This window comes from Lepisosteus oculatus, chromosome 14 (assembly GCF_040954835.1).
Source record: "Lepisosteus oculatus isolate fLepOcu1 chromosome 14, fLepOcu1.hap2, whole genome shotgun sequence".
Taxonomy (NCBI): domain Eukaryota; kingdom Metazoa; phylum Chordata; class Actinopteri; order Semionotiformes; family Lepisosteidae; genus Lepisosteus; species Lepisosteus oculatus.
The window spans coordinates 30,661,902-30,679,831 of NC_090709.1; the positions used below are offsets into that span (position 1 = coordinate 30,661,902).

Sequence of the window (17,930 nt, forward strand, 5' to 3'; positions counted from 1 at the left end):
AGTATTTCTCGCGTTCTGAACTTACAGTGTGTACACAATGTACTTTATACACAAAGTAAGTGTTTTCGTAACTCTTGGACGTTTTGTCAAAATGTTACTGGCATGCCAAAATCGCCCCCTCAACTGAACAGTCCCACCCCCCTCAGTTTTGGATAAATTGTCAATGGTCAGATAACTACACTAACCCCGAATTCACAGTTACTACATCAGACTGTTTAATGTGCAGGAGGGCTATCTGTCCAGGAACAGCACGTTACATAGTGTCTATGTTTTGGGGTGTCAACATTATTATGACCTTATTTGCTCAGGTGGACCAATGCCTTGCAGTAGTTTATCCTTATACTTACAATCGTTATATAACTAGGACTGTAGTTATAGAAGTTTCTACTTTCTGTTGGTTTTACAATGATTTCTTAATGATTCAGAACCTCGTTACCGTTGATGTTGTTGCAAAAATGAACACATATGGTTGATGCTCCAAGCAAAAATAATCACGTGAGTTCTGATGAACGTGGAACTGTTCTTCATCACTAAATACCAGATTGCTTGTCGTTATCTTCTAACATGAAATACTAATCAGTGGCATGCTTGCGAGACTTCACTTGGATGGTTGCAATGGCTCCATTTAAACCGAAATATCACTACCCCCCTCAGGATTTCAGACCCCCCCCCCCCCCCCCCCTACAGATCATTCCCCTGGCGCCAGTCCTGGGTATAATGATGAACATAGCTGCCTTGCAAGCAGTGAATCTGGGTGTGATTCCCACCTGACCCATCAACAAACCTTTTCCAATGAATCTTTGATCAATTTAAAAAAGTCTTGAAGCTGGTAGGCTAGGGAAGAAGCACTGTTTGAGTGCACTGAGGAAAATGTGCTACTGTGCTGTGCTGCTCCAGTAGCGCAATTGGTCAGGTTGTGGTGCTTTTATAGTGGAGTTATACCGAGGTTGTGAGCTCAATCATCACGTGGAGTATGTTCCGTTTTCAGCTGCAGAAACGTGCTGTTGAATTTATGTCGGTTCTTGTGTTACTTTTTCCTCTCGATGGAGCTGTATTAATGCAGGCACACCTGCTTCCATGTCAAGTTATTTTATCGTTGCTTACAAACCAACACACTGCAGACACCTCTGATATTGTCACTGCTTGTGGGCCACGTGTTCCTGCTGTCAGCCTACCATGATCATACACCTATAGAAATATTACTGCTGTAGTACAGGAGCGAAGAAACAAAACGAAAGCACACCAAGTTTAAAAAGGTCAAAATGTGTCAAAGCCCTTCCTCGAGGAGAATGGGGTTCAAACCTACTTGTGCAGAGTATCATGTATTAAGAGGAGATTGCCTTAACCACTAGGCCACCTCCATACACACTTCAGCCCCCTCCGGACATGAGTTGCCTCTTTCCCCATACTCAAGGGTAATTTTCCTCTTCCACCTACAATTTCAACATTTACCTTGTGAGATGTCAAACCACAGAGCCTGTGCTGCGCTTCAGTGTTAGCTGTAGTGGACACCCCATTGAACATAAAAAGCATATTGAACTCCTTGGACATAAGCCATTTCTCATTACTTGCTCAGCGAGCAGGCTCAGCGCACACTGAATGCAGGTGTCTCAGAGCAATTGAGATGTGTCCAAGTGGCTGTAAAAGGGATATCTGATGCCAGTGCCATGGCTTAGTTCTCCGACGGCAGGCGTAGCGGCGTGCCGGTTGGAGTATTCTCGGTCGCATTTAATGGCAACGTCATGGCAACGTCAGCTCAAACCACCAAATGGAGACAGGCGTGCCGACAAGCTGACCCTGCTGATGCAGAATTAACACTAGGATGTGAGAATGCTGTGGCTTAGTTGGTTAGAGTGCCTGCCTAGTAAACAGGAGATCCTGGGGTTGAGTCTCAGTGGTGCCTGTCTTGCCACACAGTTTATCATTATGGAAAGCAACATCCTTCTACATTAAATTTAATGGAAGTGTTCATTTAATTTTTGGAACAACTTGTTTTTAAAAAAATCCATACAAATTGCGAAAGATAAAATACCCATCTGTTTTGTCAGTGCAGAGGAATTACTGCCAGCTGGCAAGGAAACAAAAACGATTTTTTTGTCTTTAGCCAAAAACCTGTGAATGTAGAAAAAAGGTGATGTGTGCGTTAGTTTTTATGGCACAGTCAGTCCGCATATCCTTCAGTTAAACATAACGTTGGTAAATCAAAAGTCCCCAGAGACGCATTTCAAATTAATCGGACCTCAACACCGTCTCCCCTAAATGTGATGGGGTTTCTTTGGATGTCCTTAAGCATCCTGATAGTTGCAGAGATTTCAAACTTTTGGCTAAAGTCAAACTACAAGAAGTTAATAGTTGAGCGCCTAAGTCAATATCACTGGGAATGTGACTATGTAAACTTAAATAGTATTCAAAATATTGCAATTTTGTTGTAGTTTAAAAAGATATTTTAGCTGGGGATCCTCAAAAATGATGAGGGTAGAAAAGAGAACTATTCGACACCATCAGGAGTGCTTAACGTGTGATAAAAGTGTTTTTTAATCACAAAGTGAAAATAGTGAATTTGTCTTTCACTTAGATGTTCATCAAAAGCTCATTAAACAATGAAGGAGAGGCTCGTGTTCCAAATTCAATTCGTGTCTCATTATCTTGCTTTGATTTTTAAAATGTACACTGTTGACTATACACTCTTCCTAACACGATTAAAGAGCCAAGTTTAGTTCAGAGGTAAAGCATCTCATGCATCGTATGAAGCTCTGTTTTCTATCACCAGCGTCTCCACTCTGATTTCTTTTTAAGCGCGATATCTTTTCTGTGATTTCTTTCGTTTGAATGCCCTCATGTGTGAATTTCAGCACAACACATAAACTCGTTTGTCTGTTTTAAAGAGATGCAATTTTTAAAACAGACAAAATGAAAGACTTATTTACTAAATACACATAGAAAACGTGCACCTAATTGAGAAAATTTGGACTGGGGCGATGTATTATTGTAACGGCGCAAGCTCACAGTGGTGCACTTGAGGAATGCGGTACAAGGGCCATTGGTACATTGGATAACACATCTGATTATGGATCAGGAGACTGTAGGATCGTAATGTTCTTAAACCCAGTACCATAACCTTAGTGTGTTCAGTCTTACACAACCTTTCTATCGACTGAATAAGCCTCCTGTTCCATCTCCATCTTCTTCCCACACATTCCGGCTATTTCAGCACCGTTATTGTTGGACCACAGTCACAGATACGTAAGGGACACTATTCTGAAGAACCGTCTTAAATAAATAACGTTGCAAAAGGTAACAATAATGTTTTCTTAACGTAACCTTACATTTGGGCGTACAATACAATTTTCTGTACCCTCAAATAAAACAAAATCTTACTGCTTTCTCCTGAGAAACACAAGTGTAGTGTTAAATCACAATAAATAATACAACAAATATACTAAACTAACACCCAGATGTGACAACACACAGCTATGACAGAACACATTGAAGACTTAAAAGCCCTTTAAATTTTTATTTCCTTAATTTCCATTCTCTTCCCTCCCCAGGATAACTGAAAACTAACTATAATAAAGACTGTATATGCATTACTTGTAATACAGCTACTAATAAAAATATACATGGAACATATACATAATTATTAATAAATAACACTTTTATTAGTAAATACGTGTAATGATAACATTCATTGTGAATATTTGTGGTGTCTGGAAAGCAATTTTAGTTAAATATAATAATAATTTTCAAGCAAGTGGTGCATAAGCTTGTTACTTAATGAGTACATTATTTCCATTACATTCAAGACAGTTCTAATGTGATCGATTGTTCTGCTTAGTCCGCTACTGAGTAGCTTAAAACCTATGAAGAGGTGGTTTAAGCTAGACTCCTAATGCAGTAACATCTAACGGGCAGCAGCTGTTATTTTAGGTTTGTTGCAATTGAGAACAGGTTTAGTACAGAGCTGCTGACAAATTTCAGTGGAGTTTATTGTATAAGGGTTTATTGCAATTGACCCATTGTAGCTACCAATCAGCAGCAAGGAAAAACAAACTTCACTTGTGCCTTTTAAAAAAAGGGAAACAGAGTAGTAGTTTATGTGGTAATTTCAGGTACAATGTAAGAACTAAAGTTATCTACTCCCATAGTAATGCGTGGGGTCCTATAAATAGAAAAAAAAACAATTTTAACCCGAAAACACAACAAACACAAAACAAGAAGTCTTCCAGGAACCTAGGTAAATCCCTGTAGTAGTCTAACAACTACAAAAAAAAAAAAACAAATGCAACAACTTCAAAAGAAAAAGAACATTAAAAACAAATCTGGGGAACAACAAAAACACAGAGTCTAATTCGAGAGCTTTTTCAAGTCTTCAGTGCTCCTCTCGTCTCAGTAGACCTCTCTCATATATTTGTGTACAGGTCAGCTGGAGGTACACAGCTGATGGTAATTTAAGTAGGGAGCTGCGTCAGAATGCATGGGCTTCAAAGGAAAAAGTCAAGGTTTATTCCACGCTGAAAAGAGAAGGAAACACAATGTTTCAGCTGTGGAGCCTTATTTGATTGTGACTCGAAGTAAACCTTTACTTCTTCGTTTGATGTTAATTTATCTCCATCAGATACCTAATAATATCTAAACTTGACAGTTGCTTTCAGTAGCTAAAGACGCTGCTCCAGGTGAGGCTCGAACTCACAACCTCGGCATAACTTCGCTGTGCACTGCTGTATAAGTACCGCGCGCTGACCGATTGCGCCACTGGAGCTGTGCAGAGTGTGCTCCTCATACAGACTGACGCTGCAGAAACACAGGGTGAAAACGGTTTCGGTTGTGGATCCATCTATACATGGGGAACACTGAAATAGCAAGGAGAATACAAGAAAAGAAACTGAAAGAATTGTGCTAACAGCAAAGGGGGACAGAGGGAGGTGGTCGGACAAGTAAATCAGCCTGGTAGATTGTTTGTAGCGACATTTTTGAGTCAATCGGCACACTGATTTCTCTTCATGTGCCTTGAACTGTGCAGTTTGTATTTTCGTTGTAGATAGGTTTCTTCAGAAGTCCAGTAAATTGACAATAATGGAGAACTAGCTGACGCACCCCGTCGTGAAGACCCTCTGTAAGGTGATTACACGTTTCATTTTCAAGTCGCCTCCTTTACACTCAATTGCTTCCTCGACACTGAGAGAACATGAGAAATGGCTTCAATTTCAATGTGAAGCGCAGTTCAGGCTCGATGGCTTCACATCTCCAATCAATCAAATAAAATTGCAGTGAAGCGATCTAAATAAGACTCTGAAGTACTGGGAAAGATGATTATTTTGAGCGTGCCTCCCAGGGTCTGCTACGAGGCTGAAGTTGGCTTCTTATTCGCCAGCTTCTTATGCGTGTTTTTCGTTCCACCTTAAATGCTGCTGCTGTGATGTATGTCGCCTTTCGCCTGTAGATGGCTCTCTTCGATCAGTACTAATCCGGCTGGAAAACTGTAGACATCTTCACTGAAAGGGAATATCCAAATAGCGACTATCCAAACTATATTTTTGTATGGAATATATTTCAGAAAATCGCAAACCAATTTTAAAAACTCACCATAACACGGACTTACACTGGGAAAAAGTGATTGCACTTTCTGCTTATTTCTACGGCCTCCCCCCCGATTATGAAAATGCCTCACAGTTCTGACACTGATGTGTGAAAGACAATGTAACAGACTATCAAAATCCTGAAGTACAAACAATTTTAATGCACCAGTTTTTTAAATATGACCCTCTGATCTTGGCATGTCAGAATACATCGGGAAAAAGTATGGCACGAATTGCAATGTCACGCATTGTTGAGAATATCACTGACCTTGCCGATATTTGCAGGGGATACGAATGTTTTGCACATGTTGAACTACAACATGTAAAAATTGAGCTCCTTAGTCAATATCACTGGGAATGTCCAATAATGACGTACATTAGTAGCCTCAAAGAAACTTAGACTCACACATGGAGTTTTATCTTTGTTTGGAGATTGGGAGAATTAATTTATACTCTCGTTGCTCATTAGCTAAATTATTTTAAAAATATGACTCAGATTTGTTTGAGAAACTTGTAATTGCCTTAAAGAGAGTCTTCTTGAAGATGTGCACCAGCTAGCTCTCCACTGTCAATTGACAGGACTTGAGAAGAAACTGTTCTCATACAACCAACATACAAATTACACATCTTAAGGAACATGATGAGAAATCCGTGTACTAAATAACATAAAACTGTCGCTGCAAATTATCACCAAGCTGTTTTATGTATCTGACCACCTCTTTCCTACTTTGCAGCGAGCACAATTCTTTCTGTTTCTTCATTGCTATTTTACTGTCTCCTTCCCCTATGTGGAGATGGATCCACAGCCGAAACTTTAGGTCAGTTCCTGTTACTCTGTCCGATTGAAAGAGCTGTATTAAAGGCACTCCCATCTCTGCAGGAAAGTTATTGCTGCTCTCAACACAATATACTGCAGCCAGATGTGATAGCGATACTGTCACTGCCTGTGGGCCACGTGTTCCTGCTGTCAGCCTATTATGTCATGTTCATCCACACCCAGAAACATTACTGCTGTAGCACAAGAGTTATAGGTGCAGTTGATAGAGCATGAATCTCTTAATCTCAGAGCTGTGGGTTCAGTCCCCACATTGGGTCCCTCTGTGTCAGTTTGATCCCCCAAATCCTCCTAGCATGACCTGATGGTGTAACAGTGATACCCAGTACCCAGCGTAATTCAGCTTTCTTTCCACTTGATTCAGATTTTGATCTGAAATCATCGGCCGAACAAAAGTTTGTCTAAATCGAGGGAGATCTGCTCTCAATCAAGTATTAAACACTTCAGCATTTACTGTTTGAATACCGCACTTTGTCAAAACACTGCCGCTTCTTAAGCTAATAAGTAACGGTTTTTGAGCATGCATTGTATTGTTAATGCTTATATTAAAAAAGCATAAATTCACATAATGGAATTTTGACGGAACAAAGTAGTCCAGCCCCTTTACAACATTACATGCCCACTGATTAAAGCTTAAAACTACAGTAGCAGGAGTAATAATAATGGCAAGAACATGTTTGGAGTTCGGCATTTCATTTATTCTGCGGAAACATCGTATCGGAATGAACTGCCCGAGATAAAAGAGTAATTGCAGCTTCAGATCATATTTTCCAGAGCATTACATTGTTCTGTTCATGCTGACTACACGCTTTAAATTTGTAATTTACTGCAAGCGTTGCTTTTCCAGATTTTTCTGAAATTCCTCGCATTTGACTTGACTTGAACTTTATTGCCATATGTAACCGGTGCTGGTACAATGGAATTCTTACTTACAGAAAGTCTCTCGATTGTAAAACAAGTGTAAAAAAAACAAAACAAAGTGCAAACAGTGCATCAAGACAATGTACAAACAAACAATAGACAATGTGCAAGTAAACATGCAGACAGTTTGAATATAAACAATACAGACGTGTAAACAATGACTGGAGACGTACAATAAATAAATTAAAATGAGGTAGATGGTGATGGTGTAGGTGTGGTCCGAGGGGGATGGCTAAATGTGTTCGCCAGTCTCACTGCTTGTGGATAAAAGCTATTGAAGAATCTAGTGGTAAGTGTCCGTATGCTCTTATATCTCTTGCCTGAGGGCAGTGGGGTGAAGAGCTCATGCCCGGGGTGGTGACTGTCCTCTGTGATGGCCAGAATTCTACCACGGCAGCGGTCCTCATAGAGCTGTTTAATCTTGGTGAGACCGCAGCCGATGATCTTCTGGGCCATATTTACCATTCTCTGCAGTGCCTTTCTTTCTCGCGAAGAGGTGTTGCCATACCACACGGTGATCCCGTTGGTGAGGACGCTCTCGATAGTGCAGCGGTAGAAGTTCACCAACACATGTATTGGCATCCCCCATCGCTTGAGGCACCTCAAGAAATAAAGGAGCTGCTGAGCCTTCTTCATGATAGAGTCAGTGTTCACAGTCCAGGTTAGATCTTTAGAGATGTGAATTCCCAAAAACCTAAAGCTGGTGACTGTTTCCACTTCCGTTCCATCAATACTGAGTGGGCTGTGAGTGTGTGGCCTGTGTCTCCGAAAGTCCACTATTAGCTCTTTCGTTTTCTTTATGTTCAAGTCCAGGTTATTGCTATGACACCACCGAAGCAGCTGTACAACTTCATCCCTGTAAGTGGACTCGTCATCATCACTGATCAGTCCTATTATAGTGGTGTCATCGGCAAACTTAATGATGTGGTTGTTGCTGTGTCTTGCTGTGCAGTCGTGAGTAAATAGGGAGTACAACCTTGGACTCAGACAGCAGCCTTGTGGGGTTCCAGTGCTCAGGGTGAGTGGTGTTGATGTTTTATTGCCTATCCGCACCACCTGTGGTCTCTCGATAAGAAAGTCCAGCAGCCAGTTGCAGACAGAGTTGCACAGACCTAATCCCCTGAGCTTTGTCACCAGTTGACTGGGTATGATGGAATTGAATGCTGCACTGTAGTCCAAAAACAGCATTCTCACATACGAGTTCTTAGTGTCCAGGTGTTCCAAGGCTGTATGCAGAGCCAGGGAGACAGCATCATCCACTGATCTGTTGCTCTGGTAGGTGAACTGCAGGGGGTCCAGGGACTCTGTGATGGAGGAGTTGATGTGTGACAACACCAGCTTCTCCAGGCATTTTATCATCACAGATGTTAATGCTACTGGGCGGTAATTATTCAGGCATGCCACTTTTGTCTTTTTGGGGGTTGGAACAATAGTGTTTTTTTTAAAGCAGAGCCAGCACTAAAATATTTCATTCCCGTCGCTGAATACATCGTGGAAACGGTATTTGCAACGGAATGCTGTCACACATGAAACCTTTTTGTTTTTCAGTTCTGAAGTTTGAAAATGTAAATAAAACGGGGGTCACCTCATAGGCTTGAAAGAAGTCCAAGCAGCATAAAAACCCGCAAATTCTCACAAATTGTGTTGCATTGTGCTGCACCTTTCTTCTGCTGCTTTTTTAAATCAGCCTTAAACATTTGAATGCATACCTTACTGCTGCTAATCACATTCACGTGTTTACGAAGCTTTTTTCTGTCCGTTATGTTTTTGCTAAGCAGTTTCTCCATTTTCCTCGTACTGTGATTGTGAGCGAGCACAACAACACTGAAACAGTGTAAAGACAGATAAAAAAGTCAGGGTAAAATGCCTGACTGTCGGGAGTGGGATTTGAACCCGTGCCTCTATTTGGAGAGCGAAACACAAAGCTTAAAAGACATGAAGCTGTGAATTTGCTGTTTTAAACCGCTCGGCTATCCTGAAAAATGTGTGCTGATTGTACCAGTCGCATCCGATTTTCCGTAACTTTAGAACGATTGATATGACTGGACGAACACAATTTATGGCGTTTAGCATGACATGGAAAACGGTACCGGAGCATTCGGGTCCGGACTACCAGACTCAGAAACAGTTTTTGCCCCGCACTATCAAACTATTAAACTCCCAGCCTCTCTCACTCTCTCCTCACCTCTCACCTATGATCTGAACCTCACAGTGCCTTCTTTCTTACCAAAAACCCAAACACACATTGAAAATCTACCTCTACCATACATGTCAAAAGCTCACTCCCCATCATTTCTATCCCTTTATTTCATTCTTTTGATGCATGTTTTTGCACATAACCTGTTACCTTTTTGTTGTTTTGCACACTGCCTGTTGTTGTTTTTTGCACATCGGCTGTTGTCTCTTTCTTTTGTTATACAATTGTATTGTTGTTGTGTTTTTTTCTTTGTACTACTTATGTCCGAGAGCTAGCTAAATACCATTTCGTTATTCCATATACCTGCGTATGAGTATAATGACAATAAACTTGAACTTTTAACTTGAATTTGAACTTGAACTTGACATAGTCTTGCAGGCAGTATATTATTTTATCGTTTACTCGTATAAAAAAACATGGTCTTCTCGTTCCTAAGTCAGATTTTTAGTGCTTTCGAACGTTACTTCCAACCTGGACTGACAGCTCACCCGATCTGTTTGTGATCAGACCATGGAGTCTGGGGCTGTACCAAGCGCACGTTCCTTCCCAATGCTGGGGCGATCATTCAGAAGATGGGTGTGAAGAGAGATAAGCTTTGTCGACTAAAAAACAAGGCAGGATATGCACGAATACTAATCACTGGAGACAGTTATGCTCTCTTACTATTGAGATCCCTACATTGCAAGTTTTTTTAAGACTTTGAAACTAAAGGAAAGCGGTGACAAATGAAACAGGCACAGGTGGGGTTTGAACCCACGCTCTTCAGTTTACAAGGCCAACGCTTTACCACTTGGCCAACGCGCCTTTGAGTAAGCATGGGAATAAGGTTGTTCAAATTATTTTTTTCTGAATCTGGTTTACATCGCCTGGATGCAGCAACAACAATAAAAGGTATACTTGTCCTTAAACTCGGACGTGATGTTCTGCAGACATGTGCACAATGTCCTGTTTTCTTGCAGTGTAGACATTTTGCTGTTCACGCTCCGCATTCATCTGCTTTGTGCGTTGTTAGTCCGCACCTGTAACATGTAATGTCAGCCGTCCCCTGTTCTTCTATTTCTCTAGCATGACTGTGTCCTGCTGCTCGGCTTTTGTTTGTAAAGTTTGAGCGAGCGCCCCGTTCAGTGTCACTTTGTCACTGTGGTCAGAAAGCATTCTTGATTCTGCTTGAGCTGCTTCATGAATTCTAGCGACTGTAAGAGCTCTTTTTAAAGTCAGCCCTTCCTCCTGCAGCAATTTATAGTCTCTTATGTGCACATTTTTCCACAAGTTGATCTCTTAACATGTCAGTTTCCAATACTCCAAAGTCGCAAGATTTAGCCAATTCTCTTAGTGCAGTCACAAAAGCATCAACAGATTCGTCCTGAGACTAAGTTCTCTGCCTAAATTTATGCCGTTCCAAAACCACATTTCTCCGCGGTGTAAAGTAAGCGTCTAAGGCAGCTACAGTCTTTTCATATGTACCTTTTTCTCCAGGGAGATTGGCGAAAATCCGCTGCACGGGAGCCCCGATACAGTGCAGTAATGTAGCACGTCTCACGGCATCCTGAGCTTCTGTAGATCCACCGGCTATTTAAAAAAAATCTGTACGACTCCATCCATATCTTGTATTCCGTATACAAATCCGGAGCTACGAGGCGGTGAAAAAAGCCGGGCATAAGCAAAGCTTCTCGGCGCGGCTGCCATATCTTCCAATGGGCAAGCTAAACGAACAGTCAGAAAATTCAAAAGTTCGTTTCTACCAGCAAGAGAACTAAAATCTGCAGTGTTCTGCTCGCTTTGAGTCCGTCAAGCACTCATCTCTCGTCGCCATAAATGTTGTGTATCTTAATAAAGAGACGTTTTAATATTATTTTAACTATTTTGTTAACTACACAGATCATGCCCTTACACCTTATATTCCTGCTTTCTACTCTCGTTCTGTTGTCTCGCGATGTCTACTCACTAAACTACATTTAGCATGACTTCTTGTTGCAGTTGAGCTCAAAGCTGGAGATGATCTCCATATTCTACCGCACTAACTAGTCCGAAACGTAGTACACAGTACACACTTTTTAAGTGAAGTCAGATTGTTAAAAAATTAAACCAGCGCCCTGTCACAGAAACGTACCCCAGTCTCCCGCGCAACAACCTGTACTAACGAGGAGCGCTTGTCTGCAGCTGAGCGTCAGCTCTGTTTACTGTCGGCAGTCATTTCCTCATTTCCAAAGACTTTTTCACCTGCTCTCAACTTTTAAAGACGGTCATAAACGCTCAAGAAGTAATTAATGTCAGTTGGAAGTCTGTTTCTGTTGTCTCAGCTCTTGATAAAGACAAGCCGTGCGTGGGAGACTCCCTCCCTGAAGACGTTTGCCGTCACCCTGCGAGGGAGAAGAGCCATCAATCACCAAAGCAACCACTGAGACAGTTAACATTAAACACGTGAAATGCGAGATGTTGTGATTTTTTCCCCCGCTTAAGGCTTCTATCGTTTCTACTCTAACGAGAAAGACCTCTTTATTAGAAGTGAGATTTTAACAAACGTCTCCAGGGGTAACTGCGACCTGAACGCAACGGCATCTTGCCTGTGGTACTTATAATGAAGTATATATTTTATTTCTTTCTACTCGTTGATAAGAAAAAAAAGTGAAATCATGTAATTAGGGATATGTCTTTTTTTCATGGGGAAAACTAGCCCGAGCAAATGTAAAGTTTAGAGCAGCGCTCAATAAAAATGATCAGAACCCGAAAGCGCTTCTTATGCGGATCAGTATATTCCGATACCACTGGTTCTGCAGAAGAAATAAGAAAAGCCGAACTCAAAGCAGAAACGTGTTGCCATTACGGGTACTCTGTCTGCAGCTGCTTTAAGATCTACTCACACCGCGATGCCATTAAGGCTACCTAGTTAAAAAAAAAAACATCGTCACCTTTTTGAACGTGATTGTTAGACACCCGTAAAATCTCAACCGAGGTTTCTTGAGAGATCGTTCAGCGAGCGAGTAATAAAAAACTACTTCGCTTCCAACCTCTGCTGTCACTGTAAACTCGGACGTGATGTTCTGCAGATGTGCAGTGTGCCTTTCCTCTTGTCGTATTCAAGAGTACTCACTGTGTGAGCCTCTCACTGCGTGTCCTGTACTCTACTGTGATTTAATTTAGATAATGACGTGGAGTAGAGTGACAAGATCTACTTGAACATTTTCGGTTTGTGAAATGAAACACTAAATACACTACTGTAAATACAAGTAATGGACATTTAAAATAACCACAGTACAGCTAGAAGAGTGAAAGATAAAAGACTATTTAGAATGACATTCACAATAGACTTAAGAATAGCACATCCGCCGAACAGGGACTTGAACCCTGGGCCCTCAGATTAAAAGTCTGATGTTCTACCGACTGAGCTATCCGGGCGCTGAAAGAGCGTCAACACTGTCGGGATCCTCGCAAGTCACGTGTACCATTCCCAGTAGAATGAGTGAGAAATACAGCATGACATGGGTAGTTAAGGGGCTCCCACAGTCCATCTTTCCTCACATTATTGATTTTTTTCAATAGCATTTTGACCTTTTTTCACATTCAGATTTTTTTCACATTTAATAAAATCTTTTAATCAACAACATTAAAAAGAAAACAAATGGAACATTTTTTGGAACAATAATTAAAAAAAAACTTTCAATGCCTTGGTTGTATACTTGTGCACACCCTTTATAAAGGGAGTTGCAACAGTGCTGAAATTTAAAGAGCATTTCTGTAGAGAAAACAGCCTTGATGTTAAGCTTAGGGAGCCTGTCTTTTAGAAATTCTATTTCTTAACACCTTGCACAGCCTCCCGCCAGACTAACAAATATTTTTTTGGAGAAATTGACTCACACACCGGAAGACACTAACGTTTATTTACGTTAGAGCATGTGAATAACAGTTTAACCGAAAAAGGTTGTAATTGTGATTTTGTTAAAATTCAATAAATCGTCTATCAACAGTTAGAATTCATTTAGAAATTGTTTTATTTCATAAACTATAAGACAATTAAGAGAGTTTATAGGTCATATCCGTCGCTTATGTTCTTTTAACTCTAGCGTTCAGGATCCAAACCCAGGTGCGGGTGATTGTGTTTCTTGAATCTCTTGTAATCATCAAAAGTCGATGTGTAGTCCTTCAGTACTTTCTCGAGTTGTGCCATGGATATTTTATACGATCAATACTTGTCATGCTCTTTTGCATTTTCCTTAACAAACGGAAAAAGTTCAATGTGTGTTTACGGCTGTGCTTCACATCTACACGAGAGCAGTACAGGACACGGAGTGAGGAGTTCGTGAAGCTTTCAGTTTAGTGCTGAGTTCAGAAGGAGGATTCGCTCGCTGAATGATCAATCAAGAAATCCCTGGTGAGATTCAACATGTGTTTTCTGCAACAGCCACGACAAGTGTGAAGCAATCTCTGGATTTCCTGACTTTGAACTAAATTATTAGTTCAAATAATTTAGGATTTTATAGAACTAAAAGAGGTACATTTAAAATAAAAGCGCAACCCTGCAGCACGTCGAGTTTAATTGTGTAAACTGCATTTAATTGTGTAAACCTGGCTCTCTCTGAACACGAGCAAAGAGTTCTCACTCAACAGAAGATTGCGATGCGAGTACTCTAACATAAAAGCACCTGGAGATACCAGGGATTGAACCCGAGACCTCATACATGCAAAGCATGCGCTCTACCACTGAGCTACATCCCCGATGATAAAGTTTATGGAACAGACTTAGAGATGTGCAAATGCTCACTGATCACACCACTCACGAAGAATGCCTGCAGTTTCCCACTTTCGCGTTTCTTCTACTACAGAGTAAATTCATAGGAATGAAGAAATAAGGAAGGAAAAATAATCGCATCGAAGCTTCAAGAGACTGGGCACAAATTAATCTGTTATTTTTGTATCCAGTTACATGGGCGACGGTGGTTGATTCCCAGACGGGGGAGTGCTTTTTTTCTACCTCCTTACTCGACTGTCTTTCAATTCTATTTTATTTGAAAGCTTTTTGCATCTTTTAAGTGCTCTTGATTAAAGTATCCATAGAAAAACAGCAGTACTGATGATTTAACGCAAAAGGGTGAAACAACGCCCCAACCACAGGAATGGTAACTGGAAGGATCGTGTTCTTATTTAACATGTCCTTTTGAGATGTCTTGTCAATGCTCACAGGCGGTAGAGCTGAATAATTTACTTTTAGTGGTGTTTTTAAACAAAGATGGAACACGTTCTTTCTATACCAGGAGAAAAGGAGCAGACTTTACCTTTAAGTGGCAAAAATGACACCTTATCAAAGCTAATATTAATTAAAATGATATCACAACAAAGGATTTGAGCCTTGAGCTTTCATTGGACGTCTGTGTCTCCATAACTTTGTAGGTGAGAGAGAGGATTGTGATAATTTGTAGGTGCTTCTCGGAAGTGCGTTGGTGGTACAGGCGCCTTCCAAATAATTGAGTCAGGTTTGAATCCCAGCCAGTGCAAACCCAAATCTTTTCAAGATAATCTGTGGTCCGCTAACACATCTTTTGAAACACTACAACAGGTAACACCCCGTGTGAAACATCGTGAGCATCTGTTAAACCTCTCTACCTACCCGTTCCTCACAGAGACATGACGAGGGTCTAAAGGGACATTTTGAGCCGTAGAAACATTTTATCATTCTGTACTTTCCTGTGCGGTCAGGCCAGTTCCACTTTAACTGCGCCCGACAACGGAGGTCGTTTTGAAAACAACGAGAGTAAAGGGACACTGCACGTCTGCAGAACATCACGTCCGAGTTTAAGGACAGCAAGAGATTGGAAGCTAGGGAGTTTCGGGTCTGTGTTTTTATTATAGGTTCAAGAAAATCTGAATACCTTTTCAAGAAGTATTTCAGAATCCCAGTCAAATCCAGTACAAATGCCGCATAGATCTGCATTGTACAATTAGTATACTGTTTGTCCATTGAATCAAACATGCCTTATGAAGCATTTCTAAAACAGGAGAGATCGTTAGGGAATGCGTCTTCCTGTAAAAATAAAATGACTTCAAGGGCACTATAAGCAGAGGTGCTCTACAGGAAAAACTATAGCCAGAGATGCCAAAGAGGTCGAGATTTCACCACATGAGAGAAAGCATCTCAGAAAATGAAGTTGCGGTCGTTTCCACGCGTTATAAAACCACTAGGTCAAACAACAAGAGCTGAAGAGCCGCTGTTGAGAGTAACACGGCCGAGCGCTCTAAGGAGCTGGCTTAAACCTCCAGTCTCTTCAGGAGCATCTGTTGGAGTCGCACTGCTACAGCACATCTCCTTGTTAAGTATCCCTTTTATTGTTGTTGCTGCCTCCAGGCGATGTAAACCAGGTTCAGAAAAAAATAATTTGAACAACATTATTCTCCTGTTTATTTGAAGGCGCGGTGGCCAAGTGGTAAGGCGTCGGTCTCGTAAACCGAAGATCGTGGGTTCAATCCCCACCCGTACCTGTTTCATTTGTCTCCGCTTACCTTTAGTTTCAAAGTCTTCAAAAAAAATGTAGGAGTCTCAATAGTAAGAGAGCATAACTGTCGCCAGTGATTAGTATTCATGCTTATCCTGCCTTGTTTTTTAGTCGACAAAGCTTGTCTCTCTTCACACCCATCTTCCAAATGATCGCCTCAGCATTGGGAAGGAACCTACGCTTGGTACAGTCCCCCACTCCATGGTCTGATCACAAACAGATCGGGTGAGCTGTCAGTCCAGGTTGGAAGTAGCGTTCGAAAGCACTAAAAATCTGACTTAGGAACGAGAAGACCATGTTTTTTTTATACGAGTAAACGATAAAATAATATACTGCCTGCAAGACTATGTCAAGTTCAAGTTCAAATTCAAGTTACAAGTTCAAGTTCAAGTTTATTGTCATTATACTCATACGCAGGTATATGGAATAACGAAATGGTATTTAGCTAGCTCTCGGACATAAGTAGTACAAAGAAAAAAACACAACAACAATACAATTGTATAACAAAAGAAAGAGACAACAGCCGATGTGCAAAAAACAACAACAGGCAGTGTGCAAAACAACAAAAAGGTAACAGGTTATGTGCAAAAACATGCATCAAAAGAATGAAATAAAGGGATAGAAATGATGGGGAGTGAGCTTTTGACATGTATGGTAGAGGTAGATTTTCAATGTGTGTTTGGGTTTTTGGTAAGAAAGAAGGCACTGTGAGGTTCAGATCATAGGTGAGAGGTGAGGAGAGAGTGAGAGAGGCTGGGAGTTTAATAGTTTGATAGTGCGGGGCAAAAACAGTTTCTGAGTCTGGTAGTCCGGACCCGAATGCAACGGTACCATTTTCCATATCGAACTTGAACTTGAACTTTATTGCCATATGTAACCGGTACTGGTACAATGGAATTCTTACTTACAGAAAGTCTCTCGATTATAAAACAAGTGTAAAAAACAAAACAAAGTGCAAACAGTGCATCAAGACAATGTACAAACAAACAATAGACAATGTGCAAGTAAACATGCAGACAGTTTAAATGTAAACAATACAGACGTGTAAACAATGACTGGAGACGTACAATTAATAAATTACAATGAGGTAGATGGTGATGGTGTAGGTGTGGTCCGAGGGGGATGGCTAAATGTGTTCGCCAGTCTCACTGCTTGTGGATAGAAGCTATTGAAGAATCTAGTGGTAATTGTCCGTATGGTCTTATATCTCTTGCCTGAGGGCAGTGGGGTGAAGAGCTCATGCCCTGGGTGGTGACTGTCCTCTGTGAAGGCCAGAATTCTACCACGGCAGCGGTCCTCATAGAGCTGTTTAATCTCAGTGTTTTATCTTCTGGGCATTATTGACCATTCTCTGCAGTGCCTTTCTTTCTCGCGAAGAGGTGTTGCCATACCACACGGTGATCCCGATAGTGCAGCGGTAGAAGTTCACCAACACATGTATTGGCATCCCCCATCGCTTGAGGCACCTCAAGAAATAAAGGCGCTGCTGAGCCTTCTTCATGATAGAGTCAGTGTTCACAGTCCAGGTTAGATCTTTAGAGATGTGAATTCCCAAAAACCTAAAGCTGGTGACTGTTTCCACTTCCGTTCCATCAATACTGAGTGGGCTGTGAGTGTGTGGCCTGTGTCTCCGAAAGTCCTATCATGCTAAACGCCACAAATTGTGTTCGTCCAGTCGTATCAATCGTCCTAAAGTTACGGAAAATCGCATGCAACTAGTGCAAGCAGCACACATTTTTTCAGGATAGGCGAGCGGTTAAAAACAGCAAATTCAGATTCGTGTCTTTTAAGCTTTGTGTTTCGCTCTCCAAATAGAGGCACGGGTTCAAATCCCACTCCCGACAGTCAGGCGTTTTACCCTGTCTTTTTTACCTGCCTTTACACTGTTTCAGTCTTGTTGCGCTCGCTGACAATCA

General features: G+C 41.2%; 3 non-coding genes and 1 pseudogene across 3 annotated transcripts; 1 reads left to right on the plus strand and 3 right to left on the minus strand.

Annotated features, from left to right (window-relative positions):
* LOC138242338 (zinc finger protein 850-like) overlaps positions 1-17,930 on the minus strand; it is a 1,462,105-nt pseudogene that overhangs the window by 91,809 nt on the left and 1,352,366 nt on the right.
* trnai-uau (transfer RNA isoleucine (anticodon UAU)) lies at positions 4,666-4,759 on the minus strand. Its single transcript has 2 exons — positions 4,722-4,759; positions 4,666-4,701 (listed from the first exon to the last, which is right to left on the minus strand). It is a non-coding gene; the product is annotated as a tRNA-Ile (tRNA).
* On the minus strand, positions 14,171-14,242 carry trnaa-ugc (transfer RNA alanine (anticodon UGC)). Its single transcript has one exon. It is a non-coding gene; the product is annotated as a tRNA-Ala (tRNA).
* Positions 15,929-16,000, plus strand: trnat-cgu (transfer RNA threonine (anticodon CGU)). The gene has a single exon. It is a non-coding gene; the product is annotated as a tRNA-Thr (tRNA).